Source organism: Ovis aries, chromosome 6 (genome assembly GCF_016772045.2).
Source record: "Ovis aries strain OAR_USU_Benz2616 breed Rambouillet chromosome 6, ARS-UI_Ramb_v3.0, whole genome shotgun sequence".
NCBI classification, from domain to species: domain Eukaryota; kingdom Metazoa; phylum Chordata; class Mammalia; order Artiodactyla; family Bovidae; genus Ovis; species Ovis aries.
The window spans coordinates 57125695-57145320 of record NC_056059.1 but is presented as its reverse complement, the minus strand read 5'-3'; positions in this window follow the sequence as shown (position 1 = coordinate 57145320).

The window sequence follows — 19626 nt, the reverse complement described above, 5'->3', positions numbered from 1 at the left end:
AATCAAGGGAGAAAGTTTTGATGAAGAGCATGGTATATGCATGGTTGAAAAGTATCTCCTGACAGATTGCTTCTTAGCTGCAAGAGAAAAAATAGTGACCACGTGATCATGTAACGGGACCATAACTTGGCCAGGAGATCAAAGTTGACATCAACAATGAACGGCAGATGGACATCATGTGCCACTATATATGATACCCTGGAAAGGACATAAAATTACTTGAATAATATTTATATTAAGAATTTTAATCCAATCCTTAGAGAAGCTCCAAATGATGATCTTTCTACTGAGAAGGGAAGGGAGGAAGGATGTATGTATTGCTCAAAAAATATCAATGTCATAAAAGATAAAGAAAAGCTGAGAAATTATTTCAGATTAAAGGAAATTCAAGAAGTCTGAATATTAAGTGTATTGTGTATGATCCTAGACTGGATCCTGTACTCAATGAAAAAATGCTACATAGGCCTTTGTTCCATCTGTTGATAAAACTGCAATATAGTTAATAGATACCTAAGAGTTAAAAATTTCATATTGATTATGTAAGAGGGTATCCTAATTCTTAGGATATACACATTGAAACATTAATGGGTAAAGGATGATATTATACATGTTATACATATGTGTTCAGAAAAAATATAGGTAGATAGCAAATAATAAAGGTAAAGCAAAAGGCAATGGCACCCCACTCCAGTACTCTAGCCTGGAAACTCCCATGGATAGAGGAACCTGGTAGGCTGCAGTCCATGGAGTCACTAGGAGTCAGACACGACTAAGTAACTTCACTTTCACTTTTCACTTTCATGCATTGGAGAAGGAAATGGCAACCCACTCCAGTGTTCTTGCCTGGAGAATCCCAGGGACGGAGAAGCCTGGTGGGCTGCCGTCTCTGGGGGTCGCACAGTTGGACATGACTGAAGCGACTTAGCAGCAGCAGCAACGCTGTGTGAAACAGATGCAAGCATTCTTTGTATTATTCTTGTAATGTTGTTGCATATTCAAATAAAAATTACTTCCAAATAAAAAGTTGAAAGTGTGCCATTAAAAAAGGCATACTTACACAAGGAGAAAACTAGTAATTTCATAAAGCAAGCCAATGCATGGGCTTCACACAGCTGCAACTAAATATTATGCCCTTAGCCTTTATAGAGGCTTGATTAAGAAGATGGTTTTATTTATTCTGTTGTTTAATGTAAGAGAAACCAATCCGTTTATGCATTTTCCTGTGACTGTAGAACAAGGGAATAGCTAGGTTACAGAAAAGCTTTACTGAAGAAAAAACTAATAAAATGATTAGATTTTCTTTATTTCAATTTGGAGAGTCATATTAGCTCTTTAGTTTTCTTCTTTGCCTTGACAATTTAGAGCCAATTTTGTTATACTACAGTAACTCTCTTTAGCCTAGGTTGGCTGGTGCAAGAGACAGCACCTTTGTTCAAAGTTCTGCCTCTTTCTTTATTATTTTCTTGTTTAAGGTCTATGTCGTTAAACTGAAACAAATAGCCTGCCAGGTATTTCACCAGCAAAGATAGATTTATGTGGATCACCAGAGAATTGCAATTCAGGGTCTGCAACCATGCTGAGCCACATGCAAGTCTCCATGTAGCAAGGGAAGGAGAACACTTTAATAGAGAGGAAAAGGAGGTTGGGCGACCTATAGTAGACAAAGAGTCCATGATCTTTCATTGGCTGAGTGTCAAGAAAAAGAAGCATTTCTTCTCCATATTGGGCTCTATTACCATTGCAGCGGGTGGGAGCTCCCCCTTCTGGTCTCCCAACTATTTAATTGAAGTTTCTGTTTATTCACTTTGTAATATTAATGAGCTTCAATTTTGGGGATGGGATTTTGAAAGTTAAATGTTAAAACTGCATCCCAGTGTTGAAAATGTTGCATTATAATTAAATATGGAAATGCTATACTGAAGCAAAAAATGCACCAGGTCTGTTCTTCAGAAGAGAGAGGCAACTTTCAGATTTTGCTCAAATGCCACAATCTGGGGAACCTCCTGACAATATACCTCAAATAGCAATGCCCTTCCCACTGCCTCCCCCAACTGAGGTTACTCTCTATCACTTCATCCTGCTTTATCTACTTGCTTCACATTTAGGCACCAACTTTTTAATGTATTTGTGTGCATTGTTTGTCTTTTAAAACAAAAATTCTGTGAGAGCTTTGCCTATTTTTTTGCTTATTTCTAAAAAAACAATGCTTAGCAAATGAATGAATGAGGGAGACAGAGTTGCATGTCCCCATGAATTCATTCTCTGGGTTTTTTACTTAAAAGCCAAAGTAAAGCTTTCCATTACAATACAATCTTTACCTCTGTAACAAGTCGACACACACACACACATACACACCCACACACACGTGTGTATCAGCTCAGTTCAGTCACTCAGTCATGTCCAACTCTTTGCAACCCCATGGACTGCAGCAAACCAGGCTTCCCGATTCATCACCAGTTCCCAAAGCCTGCTCAAACTCATGTCTATCCAGTTGGTGATGCCATCCAATCATCTCATCTGTGTTCCCTTGTCCTCCTGCCTTCAATCTTTCCCAGCATCAGAGTCCTTTCCAGTGAGTCAGTTTTTTGCATCAGGTGGCCAAAGCATTGGAGTTTCAGATTCAGCATCAGTACTTCCAATGAATATTCAGGGCTGATTTCCTTTAGGATGGACTGGTTGGATCTCCTTGCAATCCAAGGGACTCTCAAGAGTCTTCTCCAACACCACAATTTAAAAGCACCAATTCTTGGACACTCAGCTTTCTTTATGGTCCAACTCTCACATCCATACACAACTACTGGAAACAACATAGCTTTGATTAGACGGACCTTTGTCAGCAAAGTAATGTATATGCTTTTTAATATGCTGTCTAGGTTGGTCATAACTTTTCTTCTATGAAAGGAGCAGGTGTCCTTTACTTTTATGGCTGCAGTCACCATCAGCAGTGATTTTGTGTCAGTTGCTTAGTCGTGTCCTACTCTTTGTGACCCTATGGACTGTAGCCTGCCAGGCTCCTCTACTCATGGGATTCTCCAGGCAAGAATACTGGAGTGGGTTGCCATTTCCTTCTCCAGCAGTGATTTTGGAGCCCAAGTAAGTAAAGTCTGTCACTGTTTCCATTGTTTTCCCACCTATTTGCCATGTAGTGATGGGACTAGATGCCATGATCTTAGTTTTTTGAATGTTGAGTTATAAGCCAACTTTTTCACTCTCCTCTTTCACCTTCATCAAGAGGCTCCTCAGTTCCTCTTTGCTTTTTGCCATAAGGGTACTGTCATCTGCATATCTGAAGTTGTTGATATTTCTCCTGGCAATTTTGATTCAAGTTTGCGCTTCATTCACCCCAGGATTTCACATGACATACTCTGCATATAAGTTAAATAAGCAGCTTGACAATATACAGCCTTGACGTACTCCTTTCCCAATCTGGAACCAGTTTGTTGTTCCTTGGCTTCCCTTGTGGTTTCCCTTGTGCAGGTGCACGTCTATCTGCAATGTGAGAGACCTGGGTTGACCCCTGGGTTGGGAAGATCCCCTGGAGAAGAGAACAGCTACCTGCCTTAGTATTCTGGCCTAGAGAATTCCATGGACTGTACAGTCCATGGGGTTGCAAAGAGTCAGCAGACACGACTGAACGACTTTTACTTCACTTCATTTTCCATGTCTGCTTCTAACTGTTGCTTCTGGACCTGTATACAGATTTCTCAGGAGGCAGGTCAGGTGGTCTGGTATTCCCATCTCTTGAATAATTTTCCACAGTTTGTTGTGATCCGCACAGTCAAAGGCTTTGGTGTAGCCAATAAACCAGAAGTAGGTGTTTTTCTGGAACTCTCTTGCTTTTTTGATGATCCAACTGATGTTGGCAATTTGGTCTCTGGTTCCTAAATCCAGCTTGAACATCTCAAAGTTCTCAGTTCATGTACTGTTGAAGCCTGGCTTAGAGAATTTTGAGCATTACTTTGCTAACATGTGAGATGAGTACAATTGTGCAGTAGTTTGAAAATTCTGATATTGCCTTTCTTTGGGATTGGAATGAAAACTGACCTTTTCCAGTCCTGTGGCTGCTGCTGAGTTTTCCAAATTTGCTGGCATATTGAGTGCAGCACTTTAACAGCACCATCTTTTAGGACTTGAAACAGCTCAACAAGAATTTCATCACCTCTGCTAGCTTTGCGCATAGTGATGCTTCCTAAGGCCCACTTGACTTAGGTATGGACCTAACTTTTAGGTATGGACCTAACACAACTTAGGTATGGATCTAACAGAAGCAGGAGATATTAAGAAAAGATGTCAAGAATACACAGAAGAACTATACACATATACATATATATATATATATATATCTGCATATGTATATGTGTATATTTCAGACTTTGTTAATTCACAAGGCAAATATTGCCCAACTCTTCATCCTCATCAGCAGCAAAGGAATGGAAACTGCAGAACTATGTGTGTGCCCACGTGTCTATTATATTATACCTATTTATAACTCTATTTGTAATACCAATTTAAAAACTCTCCAGATCTTAAGAAAGGAGATAATATACAATTCTAGAGATGTGTCTGTATGTATGTGTGACTGGTAAGACTGGACAGGGGCTGCTGGAAAGAATGGGATAGGAGGGAAGGAAGAAGTCTCCAAGCTATAAGTTGAACAGAGAGTGAGGCTATTGTTTAGGAAGTGCTGGGCAGAAGCATCTAGAGAAGGAAGCCATCAAAGGCTACACTGGTCAGGTGTCCTCACCAGGTAAGGACCCAGTGTGTTTACTGTCTAAGATACCTGGGAGTGGAGTGAGGAGAACTTGGGAAGGGAGAGGGACAAAAGGCCCCATAGTTAGGAGATTGCTTGGTATGTTAAGGAATTTAGATTTTAACCTTTTAAGGAATCACTGAAGAATTTCAAGCAAAGGACTGACAAAATGACGTCAATTTAAAGAGTCATCTGGTGGTGATGGATATGTATGAAGGTATATGTTTATTAAAATATCAAGTTGTATATCTTAAAAATGTACAATCTTTATTTTTCAATTATACCTCAATAAAGTTGGGGGAGAAAAGCTCTCTGGTAGCAAGTTGGAGAATAGTTTGTGAGCAGACAGAGGGAAATCAGAGCTATTGACATAAAACCAGCAGTGGCAGCCCTTTCTACATACGATTGAATTTTGTGAATTAAAAAAATTGTAGCAGAGATAACCAAATGTAGATTTTCCTCTAAATGAAATAACACTCATAGGTTTTAAAAAATTAATACATTTTTATATCTCTGCAAGTGTTTGGGCCTACTTAGAATTTAAGTTTCTATCCATAGATCATTAAAATAGTTGACCTTTATTTTAAATTTATTAATGTATATGATATTAATCTCTTTTACTTTAAATTTATTAATGTATATGATATTAATCTCTTTGACTAAGCTAAGGATAAATTTATTTTTAGAACCTTTGCCATGTCAATTGGTGGCATGATGAAATGATGAAATATCAGGCTGTGACTGTTATTTTCTTCTGAAGAGTCAATTCATTTTCTTATTTGCTCTTAAGGAGTGGATTCAGAGCTATAATATTTCATAGTTCTGTTGATGGTGACAGCCACATTCATTATAAATGGCTTATTAATCCTACAAGGCTTCCTTTAGCTCAAGAATCAGTAAGTTCATCAGACATACAACTTCTGGAAGTCTGCAGTTTGTAGAAAGGAGTCATGGTAAGTGAGAGAACAGATGCATCATTTGAAAATTTGAGTACTTTTGTAATGGAATTCACTAGTAAGACCTTTGAACAAGCAAACAGAACTGGCACACACTGCCTGATATATTACTGGGCAGTGACAAGGTTTAAACCAACTACAAAACCTAGGCATAATGTCAGGGGATCAGAGAGACTTTCTAGAAGTTATGAGCCAATTCCAAAGGTCATTCTGGATATCTGACTGGATAAGGCATGACAATAATCTCAGGAGGTCTATTTTCAACTGTACTGAAGCATTTACTGCTTTCTCTCTGAAAAGTAAAATAAAAAGTCAATACAATGAAGCTATCATCTTTAACTGTAGCAAATGAGGAGCAACTGGAGGAGCAATCCAAATAACTCTTTTAAGACCAATCATGAATATTAAGCATCTCTTGCTTTTTTTTCTGCCCTTTCTATTTAACACTGACATTTCATTTATCATATCTATGTCTTACATGATTCTTACATTAACTTTTTTGTCCATATGTACATACCTAACTCACCTTATGAGTTTTTCCTGTCTTTATAAGTATTACGTTGTTTATTAATTGTGCTCAGTGTATCTTATGAATTTCATCTAGCCCATTTGTTTTTTCTATTCTTTATGTAGAATTGAAATTCTTAAATAATACAGCAAACTTGCACTGCAGTAGTTATGCAAAATGAGATTTCTATCATGTTATTATAATTATTAACTGAGTCATATAAGCACTGACTAATAAATTTAAGTAGTTAACTAAAAAAAGGAGAATTATAGGATTCCACCCCCCAATACTTTTTAAACAATATTTAAAAATTATTTGCTTCTATGTAATTTCTCTTACTAACATGAAAGTAGCCTTATTATTACTTTTTTTCATCTAATTCTTTAATTTTGCTTTAGGTGGAACTAAGTTAGCTCAAGTAACAGTAAATACTCAAAATAACAATGTCTTAAAAGATAAGTTTATTTCTCTATGTATGAAAAATAATTTCCAGCTAGCAAGAATGAGCAAAGGAAAAAAAAAAAAGGCAAACCTTTTTCTCAAAAGTTAAATACAAGATGTTTATTTATTGGCTTCAGCTAGAAATTACTCATATGACCATACTCAAAGGATGCTGGAAATTGTTTTTGCCATTGGCCATGAGCCTAGCTAAATATCAGGGTTTAGGGAAAGAAAGAGATAATGCATTATTGGAAGAGGGATATCAGGGCTCTATCACAAAGTCTGGACAGAACCAAAGTTTCCACCAAAATGTAAAAATGTGATTGACTCATAAATAGGACAAATGTCCGGGCACCTTGTGGGAACACCATCATTTTCCTTCTGATATAAAACTTGATGTATCCAAATCCATATTATTACAACTATCCCTAAAATGTGCATAATTATGATCAAGTTAGCATATGATTAAACATTTTTCTCTAAGAATTTAGATACAAAATAACTAATAATTATCTTGTGCAGCATACTTAGCAAATACATCTTATTACCATAATAATATCAGGATCATATCATTAAACCAAATATAAACCTTTGAAAACAATTAAAAATGAACCCAACTCTCCCTAAACAGGTGCATACTTTTCCTCTGTAAATCTAAAGAACATCGGCCTTTTTTATTTGGTTGGTTTGTTTATCTTCTGAATTTCATATTTTCAGAAAAGTAAACTGCTTATCTCTCCTTCAACATGGGTAATTTGTTAAAAACTGGAACTTTATACATTTCTTTTTTTGATCCTTGGCTCAAGTCAATTTGAGGTGGCTGACCTCTAAAATTTCTTTGAGATCCCAGGAAATCTTTAGTTAAAGGATGTCCTACACTTGCCTTTTAATTGGCTTCCACATTATATCTTCATTCATTAAAGTTCTCCTACTAATAAACCTGGCACTTTCCAGCCTCTCAGTTGCCAATATCTGCCCTACTTGTTTAGGGAGAAAAGACAAGTTGGCTGTGCAGAGGGGCTACAGTGCTTTCCACTGCACCATGTAATCCTTGAAGTCTTAAGGAAGGGGACTAATATTCACTGAAACAATTATGCATTACTGAACATGAGATTAAAGTTTTATTTGATATACTTTAGCAGAATTATATTGTTTTTTAAAAATAATCATGCACCTTGTTAGCCATATTCTTGAGTATTTTATGTTTAGTTTTCATTGAGGTCTTTTTTAAAAATTTTATTTTCAAGTTAGTGTTCTTGGAATATAAAACAGCTATTGACCTTTATATATAAATTTTGTAGCTACCTACCACATACATTTTCTTACCGTTTCAAATAATTTTTTCACTTAATTCTTTTGCACTTTCCAAATGTACAATGGTATGATCTTCAAATATTTATCCTTTGTATTTTATTCTCCTACTTAATTCTTTTTAGAGGTTTACTGCTTATCACCATGAGGAATTGATAGTCACTGGTTTATAATTTCTGACTGCATCTGAGATGCTAGAAACTTTACCCTATTCACTAAATGAAACCCTACAGCTATTTATAAGGTAGGTATAACCAATAGTTCACAAAGGGAAATTGCTTAAGGTCACCAAGGTCACAAAGGTCTATGGTTTTTCCCGTAGTCATGTATGGATGTGAGGGTTGGACTGTGAAGAAAGCTGAGCGCCGAAGAATTGATGCTTTTGAACTGTGGTGTTGGAGAAGACTCTTGCGAGTCCCTTGGACTGCAAGGAGATCCAACCAGTCCATCCTAAAGGAGATCAGTCCTGGGTGTTCTTTGGAAGGAATGATGCTAAAGCTGAAACTCCAGTACTTTGGCCACCTCATGCAAAGAGTTGACTCATTGGAAAAGACTCTGATGCTGGGAGGGATTAGGGGCAGGAGGAGAAGGGGACAACAGAGGATGAGATGGCTGGATGGCATCACGGACTCAATGGATGTGAGTTTGAGTGAACTCCGGGAGTTTGGTGATGGACAGGGAAGCGTGGCGTGCTGCAGTTCATGGGGTCACAAAGGGTCGGACACAACTGAGCAACTGAACTGAACTGAACAAATAAATAAGGGACATAAATATTTTTTGAACCCAGATTTGTTCTCACAGTTCATGTATTTTCTAAGATTTTATGTAATAAACCCACAAGAAGAAAATGTAAGGTTCAATAAAAAAGAATCTATTCTCCAACTAATGCTGGAGATTTTAATCAAGGGAAAAATCATGAATCAGAAAAGTACCTATTCCAGTTATATATTGCTGTGTAATACATAACCCAACCTCAGGAGTGTGAAACTATACACATTTTATTATACTCATGGATTCTACAGGACATATATTTGGACAAGGCACCACTAGCATAGTCTGACTGTCTATAGGATACCACACAGCATGCCGTGTTCTGCTAATAGAATTGTTAGGTACAGGTAGTGTTGTATTTTTGGCTACAGGGTTGGCAAGATGAGGCTAGAAAGAGAGCAAGACAACAGACTTGGGGAGGCTCTTGCCTGGCAGGCAAAGGACTTCGGATGTTATTGTGTAGGCAGCCTTTAGAGGGACAATGACCAAATTAGCATTGCAGACTATTCTAGTAGCATTTTGAAAGCTATCAATAAACTGGAGGTGACTGAGGTGGGAGGCAGGGGGTTATGTCAAGGAGAAATGATGAATGTTTTACTGGGGCAGTAGCAGTGAGAATTGTCTTGATTTGCTGGTGGATTACAGAAGGAAGTTTGGGAGAGGGAGTGAGTCTAGGAGGATTCCAGGCAGAACTGGATGGAATCCTCACCATTCTTAGGTGGTGAGGATGTGCAGGAGGCCAGAATGACATGGAAGGGGAAATGGATGATGGATTTCATTTGGAAATATTATATCTGAATTGTCTTGTGGGAAATTTCCCCATATTACCTCAAAGGAAACTGTCAGGTAGGTAGCTGTCAGTCTGCACTACAGTTTGAGGAATCAGTGTATAGATGGAAACTGAAGCCAAGGGTGTCAATGAGATTGTACTGAGAGGTTTTCAGAAATAATAACTTAAAAAGGCATAAGGACAATCAATGAAAAATACCAATAATTCCATCCCAAGCTGAGTAGGAAGATCAGAGAGCTAGAGGAAAAACCAGGAGAAATGGAAAGAGAATGTCAAGAACTTTCTTGAACTCTGTGACTGAAACAAAGTACTTTACTATATGGATGCCTGACATCTGTTAGAAGGAGGGGAAAACTTAGGCAAATGTGTGTGAGTTAAGATGTATACATCATTACTGTTGCATTCTGTCTCATGATATCTGTGTAGATCAGATTTCAAGCTGTTAAAGAATATTTCATTCACTCCTAGCTTTCCTGATGATGGGTTCTAAATGCCTAGTTCTTTCCTTACTTTGTATCATTAAAGTTATATTGAAATATATGCTATGGGAAAAATAAAATGTGAATCTTGATATATTTTATACATAAACATGCTTTTTCAAGACTGAAATTTAGTGTTTCTGAATCTGCAATACATTATAACAATATTCTCTCCAAAATAAGAACAAATGGAACATCTTGATGAATTATCTTCTTTTGAGAATATATTTTCCCTTTTTGTGGTATCACTTGAAATAATTTTCCATAGTTGTATGGAATAATAGTCTAAGTATTTAAAAGTCATGGAGACAGTTACTTTGGGATACAGTTACAAATCAACATGTAGAAGTGCTAAAACTGAGAAATTTTTCTAATTTAAATAAGACACCAGTATTTATTTCAGAAAATACTGTCTTAAAAAGAGGAGGCAATTACAATTGCAGGTGAAAGACTAGGAGTATTTACTCCAAATTGAAATGTGGTGATTCAGAGTAAAAAGGTAAATGTCCAGAGTAAACCAAGCATGCTGACACAGTGTTTGAGACTCAGCAAATAAAACCTCAAAATGTTTGAGTACATATTTAATGCTACCTTTAATGAAGACAGTTTCATGTAAAGTCTATAGCTTCCTTTATGCATTAAGAAACTCTCAAGAGATCATATGCATTCATGCTACTGTTTTTAGACTCAATAACACTTCACAATTTTTCTTAGAATATTACTAGGAAGAAATTTCCAAATGTTTATCTAGTATATTTTATTATTCCATAAGAAACACCAATACAGTATACTAACACATATATATGGAATTTAGGAAGATGGCAATGACGACCCTGTATGCAAGACAGGAAAAAAGACACAGATGTGTATAACGGACTTTTGGACTCAGAGGGAGAGGGAGAGGGTGGGATGATTTGGGAGAATGGCATTCTAACATGTATACTATTATGTAAGAATTGAATCGCCAGTCTATGTCTGACGCAGGATACAGCATGCTTGGGGCTGGTGCATGGGGATAACCCAGAGAGATGTTATGGGGAGGGAGGTGGGAGGGGGGTTCATGTTTGGGAATGCATGTAAGAATTAAAGATTTTAAAATTAAAAAAATTAAAAACTAAAAAAAAAAGAAATCTTTTTCAGATTCTAATTCAAAGTATTTCAGTGAAATTAAAGTATATGAAAGGAGTTACGTGAATTTAAGTGCTTACAATGGGAATAGCTTCTTTAAAATCTGCATAATTCATGATACTGGTTCAACAAACCAAGTGAAAATGATCACCTCGGATTTTGGGCCCTAAAAAGACATTAGGTGAAATCCCTCATCTGGGTCCCTGATGGGTTGAGTGAAGAAGATGGAAAAGACGTGAGGCAGATAAATAAGACGCAAGCACTATACAAGTGTAGGATCTGTCTACACTAGCGTAGGATCCTACACACTTGTATAGGATGTACACATCCCCTATACAAGTGTAGGATCTGTCTAAATAATCTATTCTCCTTCTTGGAATGGCCCTTGTTTCTCTTCTTTATGATATTTTAGCACAAATATCTTTTCTCTGTGAAGTGTTCATCATCCACTTCCCCAGACAGAAGTCATCCCTTTGCACATATCTCGTCATTGATATGCATATGTAACTCATTGTACTGTACTGTAATATCTCTGAGGCCATCCAGATGGTGAGGTTTTTTTTCAGAAATCTTTTGTTTTTATTCAGTACCAGAAAAGTTAGATTCAAAATAAGAGACTAATTATCATTAGAACCGTTACTTTTTTCAACACATTAAAACAGTCAAGGCATCATACTTTCCTCAAGTGGTAAAAGGATGTGAATAAAATTAGAGGTTAAAGAAATTAGATATCTTTACCTTGACGTCTTCTAATCCACCTCTCAGAATTATAAGACAAGGGTGGGAGTGGTCAGCTAATCTCAAATCACAGGGAGAGAGATACATATAGGCTCAATATGTATAATACTACTTTTTATGAAGAAATGATAATCTGGGAAACATCTGACATTTTCCTGAGGTCTGATATGAACCCAGCATTATGTAATATGGTGTTTCCAACTCAAATTAGTATTGTCAACATTTTAAAAAATGCTTTTTTGTGTGAAAAATTCTCCTGGAATAATCCAAGAAATAAGAGCGGGGTTGGGGATGCAGGGAGAAGACAGCCTGCTGAAGTGAGGACAAGTCAAGGGTATTAGTTTTTTAGATTCCCTATCAGCTTGGGCACTTCCCAGCTGTGTGGATTTGAATGCATGCTTTAGTTTTCTCTGATTTAATTTCAGCATCTTTAAAATGGCCAAAGTAACTGTCTCATTGTTCTGATAATTAAATGAGACTGGGTGTGTAAAGCATATAAAAACAGTAGACATCAATAAAATTTAGTCTTCTTGTCTTATCTAAACTCTAACCAATATTTACTCCATAGTTGAGCAGTTCTTTAGTGTGCAAAAGAATAGGCTTGAATTCTTTTCAAGATGTATATTCTTGAGCATAATTACAAGAAACTTTGATCCAGAAATCTTTTTAACAAATCTTTTAACAAATCTTTCAGGTGATTCTGATGTAAGTGCACTTTAGCAGATCACACTCTAAGTTGGAATACCACTGAGAACCATTTAGGCAGACTGGTAGATGTGTAGTATATGGGGCCATGGTGGCTCAGATGGTAACGAATCTGCCTGCATTGTAGGAAACCTGAGTTTGATCCCTAGGTTGGGAAGATCCCCTGAAGAAGGGGATGGCAAAATATAAAGTATTCTTGCCTGGAGAATTCCATGGACAGAGGAGTCTCACGGGCTACAGTTCATGGGGTTGTAAAGAGCCAGACATGACTGAGCGACTAATAAGTTCACTATAATGTGTTTATAATTTTATGTAAGTAGAATTCAGAGATGATAAGTCTATAAGAAAACAGGGAAAGCATGGGTTTAGTGAGTTCAAAACAAACATTTTTTCAAGACTCTGAAGGACACTGTCATTTTTACTGTGAGAAATGTCCCCCGCTGCTCTCATGTTATCTAGACACAGCAACATGAACCAACCAAGGAGTGATTGTAAGCACACTGAAATTTGTGGTCATACCGACACAGACAGTCTCCCTGAACAACTTCATTCAGGCTTCTTGGAGCTCTTTTTTGAAGGAGACCAGACCTTACATATATCCCAATCCTCCCTGTCCCACTGCTGGACTTCCCTGCATAGCCTAGTTATAGCAAGACTCCTGCCAAGTCAGTTTAGAGAGAATCTCACCACCCTTGATATTTAATCACTCTGGCCTGCCTTCAGCAAGAATCCAATCCTATTAGGTCAGTTTAGCAAGAGTTTCTCCTACCCTTGATATCTCCTTTTAGTATTTTTTCAACCACTGATCCCTCAATCTGTTTCTTGGCTATAAATCCCCACTGCCCTTATCGCATTTGGAATTGAGCCCAGTTCTATACTGAGGTCTCTTTCCTCCTAATCTGTTTTTACTGCGTTAGCTACTGTCTAGCTGTGCTTCTCTTTAATAATATATAAATGTTAAATCTATTTTTGTACCCACAGCGTGCTGCTCACCTCAGTACCTACTGTGCTTAACACATGTGCACATTTTTATGAGTAAGTAACCCAGAGAAGGTGCCCTCTCCAGGGTTCTGTGTGTAGGCATTCAAAACATCTCGCAACATTTTACTTTATCTTCTGAAACTGCCTCCCCCACTTTGTACAACTTCACATCCTTCAAACGTAAAAATTAAGTTTTCCTATAAGTCTTTTTCCTTTTCATTTCTCCCTTTCCTTTCCCTATTTCCCTACCTCCAAGGTCCTGGAAAACACTTTCCTACTCTGTATTTCTATGAGTTTGACTTTTAAAAAAATTTTCTTTAGATTCAAATAAATGATACCATGTAGTATTTATCTTTCTCAGTTTGGCTTATTTCACTTGGCAGAATCTTGTCAAGATGCACAAATGGCAGGATATTTTTTTTCATGGCTAGAAATGTTCCATTCTGTGTGTATATCTATCTATCTCACAACTTCTTCATTCATCCATTGATGGGCACTCAGATTTTTTACATATCATGGCCATTGTAAATAATGCTGCAACAAACATGGGGGTGTGTATCTCTTGATATAGCCACAAGTGAAATTGTTATATCATATGGTAGTTCACTTTTTAATTTTTTGAAAAACCTCCATACTGTTTTCCATAGGGGTATCAATTTACATTCTGATCAGGCTTCTCTTTTCTCCACTGCCTTGCCAATACTTGTCTCTTGTCTTTTTGATGACAGCTGTTCTAATAGGTGTGAGGTAATATCTCATTATCATTTTGATTTTCATTTCCCCGATGATTAGGGATGTTGAGCATCTTTTAACATACCTTTTGGCCATTTTGATATTCTTTTTTGAAAAATGACTATAGAGTTCTTTTGCTGTTTTTCAATTACTTTGCTTTTTGCTATTGAATTTATGTATTTGGATAGTAAATCTTTGTCAGATATATGATTTGCAAATATTTTATCTTAATCTGTAGGTTGCCTTTTCATTTTGTTGGTGGTTTCCTTTGCTGTACTGAAGCTTTTTAGTTTGATGTAGTCTCACTTATTTATTTTTGCTTTTGTTGTCTTTGCTGTTTATGTCAAATCCAGCAAATCATTGCTAAGACTAAACTCAAGGATCTTACCCCATATGTTTTCTTGTAGGATTTTTATGGTTTGAGGGCTTGTGTTCAAATCTTTAATCCATTTTTAGTTGATTTTTATGTATGACATAAGGTAGACATTCAGTTTCATTCTTTTGCATATGGTTATCCAGTTTTCCCAGCATCATTAATTGAAGCAACTATCCTTTATTTAGTATAACCTAGGCTTCTTTGTTGTAAATTAATCGATCGTATAAGCATGGGTTTATTTCTGGACTCTATTTTGTTCAATTTATCTATGTCTTTACACCAATATCATAATATTTTGATTACTGTAGCTTTGTGATTTAGTTTGATAGGAATCTTTGTGGGACAGTTGCCTAAGTACTATCATAATTTCTAAAATAACATCTGACAGTCCTTTCCCTTGATCTATTCTTTACATCAAGACTCTGTGACAAGCAAATGATAGAGTACCAAGTTCAATGCCAAATAGAAATTATTGATTCACAAAACTTAAAAATACCTGGCTAAGGTTAGCTTCAGCCAGGTATTTATCTAGCTTTATCGAGCAGTTCAGAAGTGAAGGTCCACCTTCAGTTTCGCATTATCTTTTGGCTCTGTTTTGTGCTGAGTTATTTTCATACTCTGGCTCTGCATGATGGCTTCTTCTAGGCATATTATTGTAATCACTGGAAATCCTAGTGCAGAAAGGAGACTATTTCTTTTTGGTAAACATATCAAAGAAGAAAAGATTGGACATATTGGACAATTCTGAATTATTTACTCATCAATTTAAGTGATATAATGCTTTAGTTTTTCAGATCTGGGATACATGTTTTGCTCCAGATCTGAAACACACAGATGAAGAATGAGTAGAAGTAGTTTTCTTAAGAAATTGCAAGGTACCATTATAAGAAGAGGAAATGGGTATTAGGTGGTACAAAGCAACTTATTTATCCAAACTCTTCTGGGTTTCTAAGCTTTTTTCAGTCTTTATTTTCTATACCTGGAAATTCTTTCCCCAACTTCTTTCTGGTGACTTCCTATACATCCTTTCAGAACCAAGTCAAATGTCATCTTAGGGGTCAGCTTCTGCTTAACTGTCACCTTATTAGGGAACCTTTACTTACCATCTTGTTTTGTCTACTTTCTTATTTCCTTACTCTAATTTTTTACTCTGCACAGCACTTTTTTTTAAAACCATTTGTCACATTATGTATTTTTTACATCTCCTTACTAGAATGCCAGCTTAAAAGGGCATGGATTTTTGACTGCTTTTTCACTGTTCTATAACCAGTCCCTGGAAGAATACCTAGCACCGAAGAGGTGCTCAATAAATATATGTTAAATGAATGGATGAATGAATGAAATCATCTCCTACCTCCTGAGTTCATGTCAGTAACTACCTCCATGTCTAGTCAATATCTTGTATACATTTTTGTTCTGGTCCTAACACATTGCACTTTATCTACAGGAATATATGTATCCCTGGTTGGACTCAGCAAACATTTACCTAATTGTACTAATCCTTCCCTCTACTTTTGGGGCTCTAAGTATTCATGAATTCTGCCCCCACTAAGTATTAGGGAATCTATTTTATATTCAGTTTTCTTAACTGGCTTCATTAGTCTGACTCTCAGCATCTGGGAAAGAAGAAATTTCTAGTTACCCTTTGTCAATTTATTCATGTTGGGTTAGTAACTGCTTATTTATTTATTTTCCTAGTTTTGTTGAGAAATAACATACATGAGAAAGCATCATTACAGCCTTGTATATATGCGCATGTGCACTGGAAAGAGTGAGGTGTGTATACAGAAATAGAAAAGCCAGCACAGCTCTTTACTTCTCCACTTTGTTGCCTCACATGGGTTCTTGCAGAGTTGCAAGATGGTTTTTAGTAACTCCTGGGTTATAACATTCCTCTTTTACATCTAGTTAGTAAGAATGAATTCTTGGTGGTCTTTTGAGATAAGAAGGTTTTTCTTTCCCAGAAGTCCTGACAAACTTGTCTCAAGTCAATTGATTTATATAGGACTATAGACTTCACTTTCACTTTTCACTTTTCATGCACTGGAGAAGGAAATGGCAACCCACCCCAGTGTTCTTGCCTGGAGAATCCCAGGGATGGCGGAGCCTGGTGGGCTGCCGTCTATGGAGTCGCACAGAGTCGGACATGACTGAAGTGACTTGGCACAGCACAGCACAGCACATGTACTCTTAATGGGCTTCCCTGGTGGCTAGCAGTAAAGCATATATCTGCAATGCAGGAGGCCATCTACAATCCAGGAAACGTGGGTTTGACCTCTGGGTCAGGAAGATCCCCTGGAAAAGGAAATGGCAACCTACTCCAGTATTCTTGCCTGGGAAGGCCCATGGACAGAGGAGCCTGGCAGGCTACAGTCAGTGGAATTGTAAGAGTTGGACATGACTTAATGACTAAACCACCATCATGACTATGTGCTCTTAACACTGGATAGACCAACTGGCTAAATTAGGGTATGTGGTCAACCTCACTTCAATAAAACCTAAATAGGAGAAGAGATTTTCCCAATGAGAATTGAGGGTATTGTTAGTAGGGACAGAGGGGACAACTACTGAGAGGGCACTAATAAATGTCCTCCATAGTCCTGCTTCTTGGTACTCTTCAGAGGAAACTTGAGCATTGATGACAAGTTCCATATGGTATATTTTAAAAGAGTTGATTATTAAGTGAGTCATGTTAAGAAGAGTCTCAAACAGGGTGACTGAAAAACCAGAACTATCTGAGACAAAGACTTGAAGAAAACTGGCCTATTATTTAAAGCAGAGCAGCTAATAGTGGACATGGTATTAAGCTTCCAGTATTTAAGGCACTGCCATGGATAGGAGGAAAAAGGTGCCTGCATGGCTGTAAAAGGCATAACAAAGGTCAATAGATAGTAATTTTAAGGAAGTAAATTTTGGCTCATTATAATAAGAATTTTCTCATAATTGAAACTGTCAACAATGGAATGGCTCTTAGGATATTGTGAGGACTGTAAAGTTGAAAGTGTTTATGTATTAATGCTAGATATTACTATATAGGAGCTCTTGGAAAAGAGAGATTTTTATGGCTTACACAGTAACTGTATAAACTGATGCTTTATTCTCAACTCTGACCTCTTTTAAATAATCACCATGGTGGCTTTAATGTAATACACTTTTTAAAAGTTCTTTTCTTCCATTATTCAACAATAAGCCACTTATCCTACTTACTTCTGATCTCTTTATCCCCTGCAGCTTTCATTTTATCTTCTAAATCTTGACCATCTTTGCCAGTTGTATTCATCTTTCAGACCTTGTCTTTGAGAATGTAGCCACTTGAAAACTCATAAATATGTTAAGTAAAATTCATTGTCCACTTCAGAAAAGACACATGGCATAAAACCCATGGTTTAATTACAAATGGATTCTTGCTAGCTTAGAATACATAATAATCATTTTCAGTAGAGGGCCTACATGCTGCCATGATTTTATGATATTATATGCTTTATCTTATTTACTAATTAGTAAGGATACTGTCTTTCTAGATTTGCTGCATTAGAGCATGCTGCTCTAAACAGAACTTGAGTTCATTTGTTACACAGGCTTTTGCTTTTGAAATGAATAGAAAAGCGTACTGCTTTTGAGCTTATGTTGGCTTTAAGGCAGACATTTATTCTGTTATGCCTAAGAACTGATTAGCTCACAATTATTAACATTTGTTAACCTTTTGATATAGGCAAGGGATTTTTTAAAAGATTCCATCATAAGTAAAAGCATTTAAGAAATTTATATTCCACTTTGTTGAGAAAACACAGACAAGTAGAAAATTTTTAAATTCATATATTTAGGCTCATTCAAAACCATCTTTTGTTTTTTTTCTGAATAATGTGGAAGAAGCTATCTGGCTTTTATCATCCGTGTTTGGAAGTATTCTGAAGACCAGGACAGACTAAGCTATTTGTATTGGTGTTTGGCATCTGCTGCCACATGTCTGTGTTTGTCTTCATTAAAATAATTAGACAGTAACATGTATCTAAGTTGGAGAGTGCGTGCATGCTCAGTCGCTCAGTCATGTCTAACTCTTTGTGACCCTATGGACTGTTGCCCACCAGGCTCCCCTGTCCATTGGATTTTCCAGGCAAGAATACTGGAATGGGTTACCATTTCCTACTCCAGGGGATCTTCCCAATCCATGGGTCAATCCAAGTCGGCTGCATCTCCTGCACGGACCAGAGGATTCTTTACCACTGAGCCACCTGGCAAGCCCAAGTTGGAGAAAAATTTATTAAAAACCTTAATCTGGGTAAATAAATAGTATCTCTGAAAGCATACATGATGCTTAATCCAGAAACTTGTTGTTGATGTCCAGTGGCTCAGTCGTGTCTGACTCTTTGTGACCCCATGGACTGCAGCACACAGGTGTCCCTGTCCTACACCATCTCCCAGAGCTTGCTCAAACTCATGCCCATTGAGTCAGTGATGCCATCCATAAATAATACTATCAATGAGCTTGGGGTCCTAGCTACACTTAAAATGTCCATGCGTCTGACATCTGTCAAATAGCAGAGGCAGGTGTCAACTTCTGACGCATCTAGAAAAGATACTGGTTCTCGTCTTTGTATCCATCTGTCATTCATCCATCTATCAGCTACACATACTTGACAGAGAGAGGAGATGCCCATTCGTTGGAATGATGATTTGCTGTTTCCATTTCACAAAAAAATTGAAAAAGCTGAACTTTTGAGTGTCTGTGCTGTTACTAAACCAACATGAAATTTTCTTCTCTGTTTGAAAGGAAAAACATCTCTAAGACATGTGTTCAACCAAACTGCTACATCTTATTCCAGGAAAAAAATAAATTCAAAAACACTAGCATGGATTAGTTATGCCCTATTCTGAGGCTGGTAACTAACAATTCTTTTACATGGGGATCATTTGGTCTTACAAACACATGTGTGCTAAGTCTCTTCAGTCGTGTTTGACT